At 46.0% G+C, this 7,937-nt stretch overlaps 1 long non-coding RNA gene across 1 annotated transcript; it reads right to left on the reverse strand.

Annotated features, from left to right (window-relative positions):
- Nucleotides 1-2,705: 2,705 nt before the first annotated feature.
- Nucleotides 2,706-6,478, reverse strand: LOC132712548 (uncharacterized). Its single transcript, XR_009623185.2, has 2 exons — nt 5,297-6,478; nt 2,706-2,981 (listed from the first exon to the last, which is right to left on the reverse strand). It is a non-coding gene; the product is annotated as an uncharacterized LOC132712548 (long non-coding RNA).
- Between the last annotated feature and the right edge of the window lie 1,459 nt (nt 6,479-7,937).

The following is a 7,937-nucleotide window of genomic DNA, read 5'->3' on the forward strand; positions in this document are numbered from 1 at the left end:
CACTAAACGAATTGTCATAAGTCGAGGACCACCTGTACCTAAACCCATAAATAAATACATAAACAAGCAAACAAATAAATAAATCAGGCAGACAGACAAGAAATAAATAAATGAATAAAAGCAGAGATGCCAAAATTAGCTTAGAAATATCAACAGAACAATTTCGGGTGCCAGGTTCAAAACCAGACTGCAGAGCAGTTTGGTTCCAGGGGGAACCAAATGGTGGGCAAGAAAATTGCCAGACAGAATTATTTCTCTGTGTTTGATCCAAACGCTGGGATGGAATACAAAAATAAATAAATAAATAAAAATTGGCGAGCCAGAAATGAAAAAGAAGAGACGAAAAAATTGCCCGACAGAAATGTCATTTTTGGGATGAAAAGAAGTGTAAATATCTCCAGGTTTTCTCTGTGGGAACCTCACCAATATCCCTTAGGAAAAAAAAAACAAAAAAACCACATTTTGGTGCTATTTAGAAAGGAAGTCCTCAAGTTACGAACACAGTGGAGTGCAAAATCGCCATGGCGAAGCCAGTTCAGTGAGTTTTGCCCTGTTTTATGACCTTCCTTCCCGCCGTTGTTAAGTGAGTCACACGGGTGTTAAATGAATCCGGCTTCCTCATCCACTCGCAAAAGGGGACACTGTGACCATCGTAAGTATGAGTCATTTGCCAAGGGTCCGAATTCTGACCACGGGGATGCTGCCACGGTCGTAAGTATGAAACATGGCCCCTTTTTTTCAGTGCCACTTGTAACTTTAAATGGTCACTACATGAATTGTTGTAAGTCAAGGGCTTTGCTGAAGTTTTCAGAAATAAAAGTGCATTTTGCTTTATTTATTATTTTTCCCCCTTGAATCCTGCTGGGTTTGAAGGAGACATTTCACACACCCCCTTCCAAATGGTTATTTTAGCCTTATTTTCTTCGTATTTCTGTATTTTATGCTTTGATAAATATGAATAAAAACTTAGAAACCACGAGAAAAACCCAATATTTAAGGGCCTTCACCCAACCGTCCCTCTTCTTTCTCGATAGATAAGTAATTTAGTGTGTATTATGCCTCGGCCGCATTGATAAATAGGCTATAAAAATTCACAGGAGACCCCAGCTAAATCAATTTATTTCAATGCTTTTGACACCGTTGTGTTCCTGGCAGAGACTTTGAGTATCTCTGGTGTAATTTCCCACGGAGTGAAGTGGTGAGAGGATGGGCATAAATTACCCTTAAATGCCAGGCAGATAATGAGGCTACATTGGCACAAGAATTATGGACTCCCCCCCTCCCCCCCCTCTCTCTTCTGGCTTGGGTGGCACGAGTTGTCATTCTTGGAACTGACGTAACCTTTGAGAAATGTTAAAAAAAAAATTGCGCCTTGAAATTTACGGGCTGGGGGAATCTAGAAGATCCTGGATCTGGTTTGGAGGTCATGAGTCTGATTGTCCCAATTGAAAAGCACTCCAAAGCTGCTAGTCCTCAAGAATCTGAGAATCTAGATGGCCCTGGATCTGTCTTTTGAAGGACTTCAGTCTGGCTCTCCAAGTTGAAGAGCCCTCCAAAAAGCTTTGGAGCGGGAGGAGAAAGAGGAAGAGTGGTAGTGGTAGAGAAGGAGGGGGAGGAGATGAGGAGAAGAGGATGGAGAAGAAGGCGAAGAAGGAAGGAAAACAGGAAGGAGAAAGGAGTGGAGAAGGAGGAGGAAGAAAGCGGTAGAGAAGGAAAAGGAGAGAAGGGAATGGCAGAGGAGGAGGAGAAGGAAGGAAGGAAGGAAGGAAGGAAGGAAGGAAGGAAGGAAGGAAGGAAGGAAGGAAGGAAGGAAGGGGAGGAGGAGGGAGGACGAGGGAGGAGGAGGAGGAGGATTAGTGACCCTTGGGAATTCCTTCCTGCCTGCCTGCCTGCCTCTTTTCCTTTCTTTCCTTCGTTCTTTCCTTCCTCCCTCCCTTCTTCCCTCCCTCTCCACTTTTCCTTTCTACTTTCCCTCCCTCTTCTTTCTTTCTTTCTTTCTTTTTTTCTTTCTTTCTTTCTTTCTTTCTTTCTTTCTTTCTTTCTTTCTTTCCTCCCTCCTTCCCTCCCTCTCCACTTTTCCTTTCTACTTTTCCCTCCCTCTTCTTTCTTTCTTTCTTTCTTTCTTTCTTTCTTTCTTTCTTTCTTTCTTTCTTTCTTTCTTTCTTTTTCTTTCTTTTCCTTCTTTCCTCTGTCCTTCCCTCCCTCTCCACTTTTCCTTTCTACTTTTCCCACCCTCCCTCTTCTTTCTTTCTCTTTCTCTCTGTTTCCCTCTCTTTTCCCCCTTCCCTTCCTTTCTCCAGCCCATATATCTGAATTTTGGCGCACTTCCTTCCATGGCCCTGCCAAGGCTGCTGATTCAGGACCAGAAACCGCTCGTTTCTCCCCCCCCAAAAAACCCAAAAGTTTGGCCAAACGCCTCCCCAGGAACCCTCTCGGCCCAGCTGAGATCCAGAGAAATTTGGGGCCCGGGGCAAACAGCTGCCGCCTGACAAGGCAGAGACACTGCCAACCAAACTGCTCAAAACCATTAAAACAAAGAGGAAGCAACATGAAAAATCGCATCAGCCCTGCAGCAGGAAAAAAACCCAAAATCTGATTTTTTTTCTGCCCACCTCGTCTTTCTTCCATCGGTGAACGACTGCAAAAATATTTCCAAGAAAGAAGAAAAATTGGGCAAAACATTCTCCAGGAACACAGCACGGCCCGGCCCTCTTAAATTCTTTATTAAGTACAGGTGGTCCTCGGTTTACGATCACGACGGCGCCCACAATTCATGTTGCTCAGCGAGACATGAATCAAGCGAGTTTTGACCTGTTTTACGACCTTTTCACCACGGTTGCTAAGCGAATCATGGCAGCTATTAAATTAGGAACATGGTTGTTAAGTGAACTTGGCTTCCCCCCCCCATAAGTCCCTTTTTTTCCAGTGCTGTCGTAACTTCAAACGGTCACTAAATGAAACGGTTGTAAGTCGAGGACTACCTGTATATAAATACATAAATAAAAACATACATAATTTTTAAATTTATATAAAATTTATAAAAGGGGCAAGGAGGGGTTGAGTCAACGACAGATTTGTAAGGAATGAAAAATCTGTTTGTGGGGGAATTATAGCAGATTTATGGTGATTAATAACCCGTCGGACAGGCCAAGCGCCCGATTTTTCAGACTCGATGGAGGAGGAAGGCGAGATTAACTTCGGGCCTTTGCAAAATGTCTTAAAATTAAAATACACGAGGGAGGAGGGGGGGGTGGAAACCAACCCCAGATTTATTTTTCGTCCCTGGCCAAAAACAACAACTTCACATCTCGCTAACAGCTGGTTCCCCAAGCTGTCGAGCGGGAAGCGGTGACGATAGAAAAAAAAGCCGAAAAGGACAGATAGCTGAACCCAAAGGAGATATTTCTCCAGGGGTATTTTTGGCAGCCTTAAAATTTTTTTTAAAAAAATGCTTCCTCATTTCTCAAAGAGATATGAAAATATCAGAAGGACAGAGTTGGAAGGGACCTTGGAGGTCATCTAGTCCAGCCCCCTACTCAGGCAGGAGACCTTCTACCATTCCATCCAATCTCTTTTTTAAAAAATCTTGGGTGCTTGCCAACTGACTCGTATTTATAACAGTCACAATGTCTCACACTTGACCGCCTTTTGTGACTAGAACTCACCATCTCCTGGTGATTGGGCCAAAGTCACCCAGAAGGCTTTCATGTCTAAAACAGGACTAGAACTCCCAGTCTCCTGATAATTGACCACCCCAATGATGCCCTTGAAGTGATGTCCCAGTGCCTGGAGGCCGTACGGATCTGGATGGGGAGGAACAGGCTCAGGCTCAACCCATCCAAGACCGAGTGGCTGTGGTTTCCGACGTCCCGATATAGTCAGCTAGTGCCATCGCTGACTATTGGGGGAGAATCATTGCCCCCACGGAAAGGGCTCGCAACCTGGGTGTCCTCCTGGATTCACGGCTGTCTTTAGAAGAGCATGTGACGGCCGTGACCGGGAGGATTTTTCATCAGGTTCGCCTGATCCACCAGTTGCGCCCCTATCTAGATCGGGACTCCCTACACACAGTCACTCATGCCCTCGTTACCTCTCGTCTGGACTACTGCAACGCTCTCTACATGGGGCTCCCCTTGAGGTGCACTCGGAGGCTCCAACTGGCGCAGAGTGCGGCCGCGCGGGTGGTAATGGGAACGACATGGAGCTCCCATGTAACACCTCTCCTGCGCGAGCTGCACTGGCTCCCGGTGGTCTTCCGAGTGCGCTTCAAGGTTCTGGTTATCACCTTTAAAGCGCTCCATGGCTTAGGACCTGGTTATTTACGGGACCGCCTGCTACCACCAATAGCCTCCCACCGGCCAGTACGCTCCCATAGAGAGGGGCTCCTCTGGGTGCCGTCGGCCAAACAATGTTGGCTGTCGGCCCCCAGGGGGAGAGCCTTCTCTGTGGGGGCACCTACGATTTGGAACGAGCTCCCCCCGGAGATACGTAGGATCCCGGATCTGCGCACCTTCCGCCGCGCGCTTAAGACCTTTCTATTTTATCAAGCTGGCCTGGCCTAAATCTTCTCCCTTTTTAAATGTGGAAATTTTAAATTTTAAATTCGTCTTATTTATAGGGTTATGGGTACGGTGTTTTAAATTGGGGAGCCATTTTGGATTTAATTCTGTTTTAAACGTATTTTAATGTTTATATTGTATGTTTTTTAATTCTGGCTGTTCACCGCTCCGAGTCCTTCGGGAGAGGGGGCGGTATAAAAATCTAATAAATAATAAAATAATAATAAAAATAATAATAATAATTGGCCCAAAGACACTCAGCTGTCTTTCATGGCTGAGGCGGGACTAGAACTCACCGTCCCCTCGTGATAGGCTCAAACATACTCAGCTGTCTTTCATGGCTGAGGTGAGACTAGAATTCCCCGTCTCCCGTTTTCCAGCCTGGAGCCTTAACTACTTCCACATCCAACCCACTTCTGAAAATAAATGAGGCGGCGAGAGGATTTTTCACTCTTTTTTTTTTTTAAATAATAAACACTTCCTAGAGTGACCATGCAACCCCTTCGCCACCTTGATCGTACGCAGGATCAAAAAAATGCCACAAAAGGGGAAACTGAGGCAGAACGGAACATCCCTGCAAGTCCAGAGGGGCCCACTTTGCTCACCTATTCCACATGGCTTTAGAAAAGCAAACTTACCTTTTCCCCCTAAACCTCTGCCTAATCTTTTATTAAAAGCCCCCAGCACGACTCCTCCCTGCCTTGGAAAACTGGCAATAAATCAGAGGCGATCCTTACCAAAAGGTGCATCTTGACCTGGAGCAAATCCTCTTCTCCCTACTAAAGGTAGCTTGGCGGAAACATCTGTTGTCTTGCTGGTTTTCTCAGCTGGAAGGTTCCTCCACTGGACTTTTAAACTTCAGAAGAGCTCACGGGGGAGGCATTTGTCACTGGAAACGTTCCCTGTTGTTTTTAGCCAGCTATTAATTTTTTTTATCTCTCTCTCTCTCTCTCTCGCTGATTCGATACAGCAGGGTTGAAAATATCTCCTGCGGCGTTGAAAGGATGGTGAGCATCCCCATGGAGTTTGTAAATAAAAGCGTTGAAGATCCGCGGTGGAGTTAAGGAACAAATATCTCCACTCGGTGACCGGTGCTGAATCAGCTCATTGGTTCTGATTTTTTTAAAGTTAGAGGACAAAAGATTCTTTTTTTTAAAAAAAAAGCATTATTCTAGGATACCTGGGAGATGCTCCTGGATCCGAAACGGTGGGTGACGGTTACAAGATTTGAGGAGTAAAAAATTCAGATTACGGCAAGATGGCGATCAAAATTTAGACCGAAATATCTCAATCTTGGCTGTTTTAAGAGGTGTGGATTTCATCCATGCAAGGTGCCGAAGTCAGAGCACCTCAAATGTGATGTGATAGCAGTCTTCCAGGACTTGAGGGGCTGCCACAGAGAAGAGGGGGGCAGTCAACCTGTTCCCCAAAGCACCTGAAGGCAGGACAAGAAGCAACGGATGGAAAGATATCAAGGAGGAACCAACCTACAACTAAAGAGAAGTTTCCTGACAGTGAGAACAATGAATCAGTGGAACGAAATTGTGGTTGCTCCATCACTGAAGGTCTTCAAGAAGAGATTGGACAACCATTTGTCCAGGATATTAGTGGGTCTCCGGCTCAAGCAGAGGGTGGAATAGAAGACCTCTGAGGTCCCCTCCAACCCAATGCGTCTATGATTCTTCTAATACTTTCAATACTTGAGGGGCCGCCACCGAGAAGAAGGGGTCAACCTATTCTCCAAAGCCCCTGAAGGCAGGACAAGAAGCAACAGGTGGAAACTTAGCAAAGAGACAACCAACCTAGAGCTAAGGAGAAATTTCCTGACAGTGAGAACAATTAACAAGTGGAACTCCTTGCCACCAGATGTTGGGAGTGCTCCATCACTGGAGGTTTTCAAGAAGAGACTGGACAACCCTTTGTCCTGAATGATCTAGGATCTCCTGCTTGGACTAGAAGACCTCCAAGGTCTCTTCCAACTCTCTTATTCTGTTAAGCTTCCATTCTGGCAGTTTTCAAGAAGACAATGGACAATGCTTTGACTGGGATGGTCGAGGGTCTCCCGCTTGAGCTGCGGGTTGGACTAGAAGACCTCCGAGGTCCCTCCCAGCTCTGTCATTCTGTATTCTGGTCATCCCTGCTTTCCCAAGACTGCCTGCAGCTCCTTGTTGTAGCTGCTCCTCTCTCTCTCTCTCTCTCTCTCTGTTCAAACTCCAGCATTCATCAGCCCTCGTTAGAAAACGAATGCAATGGCTGAGCTGCTTAATTAACCAAAGGAAGCTGACAGCTACCGAAAGCCGGCACGGTGATGACAGATTGCTCCATATTAATCATGCATTATCATACGTGATGGCTGGGAGGCCGTTGTGGCTGATGAAGTTATGAGACCTGGGTGTTGGGTGTTTACATGTGTGGGTCTCCACGTAAAGCCCCCCCCCACTAGTTCTGCTTCCCCTCTCAGTTGCTCCATCAAATATCTCCCTCAGCTTCCAAGCACTGGTTTTCCCAGGAGTTCCCAGGAGTCTCTGTTGCCATGGTGATCTTGGAATACATCAGTGTGGATTTCTCCCTGGGGTTTGCCTCTTGACAAGTTGGACTCGGGGTAGCTGTAATTTTCCAGCTGTCTCTGCATCCTTGATTGATCGAGCAGAGCTTCTGCATGGAACAAGCTACGGTTCTCAGCACAGCGTGCGGTGGGACGAGGAGATGTCACAGCCAGAGCTGGAGAGAGACACAACGGCAATAAACACTTTTGTTTTCCATGCTGGAGCTGAGTGTCCTCAAGGTGATTCACAGCCTTGTCAATATTCCAAGGTCTTCTCCACGCTCTGACCAGCCTGTCTCCAGAAAACCAAATATCTACCCCCACAATCTCCTTCTGGGTGGGGCCATGCCCCAGTCATGATTGGAAGAAGATTCATGATGGAAAGTAGTCTTCTTGGAAGAACGAGATGACCTTATTCTTGGTGGTTTTTTTCTTTATACCACCCTGGTGAGACCATACTGCATCCAGTTTTGGTCACCACGATACCAACAAAATGTTGAGACTCTGGAAAAAATGCAGAGAAGAGCCACAAACATGATTAGGAGACTGGAGGTTAAAACGTGTGAAGAATATTTGCAGGAATTGGGGATGTCTAGTCTAGTGAAAAGAAGAACTTGGGGTGACATGACAGCAGTCTCCCGATATTTGAGGGTCTGTCCCAGAGAAGAGGGGGGGTTCCACCTATTCTCCAAAGCACCAGAAAGCAGGACAAGAGGTGATGGATTGAAACTTATCAAGGAGAAAAGCAACGTAGAAATAAGGAGAAATTTCCTAACTGTGAGGACGATCAACCAGAAGGAATAATTTGCCTTCAGAAGTTGTGGATGCTCTAT

This window comes from Pantherophis guttatus, chromosome 15 (genome assembly GCF_059756535.1).
Source record: "Pantherophis guttatus breed Tessera chromosome 15, ASM5975653v1, whole genome shotgun sequence".
NCBI lineage: Eukaryota > Metazoa > Chordata > Lepidosauria > Squamata > Colubridae > Pantherophis > Pantherophis guttatus.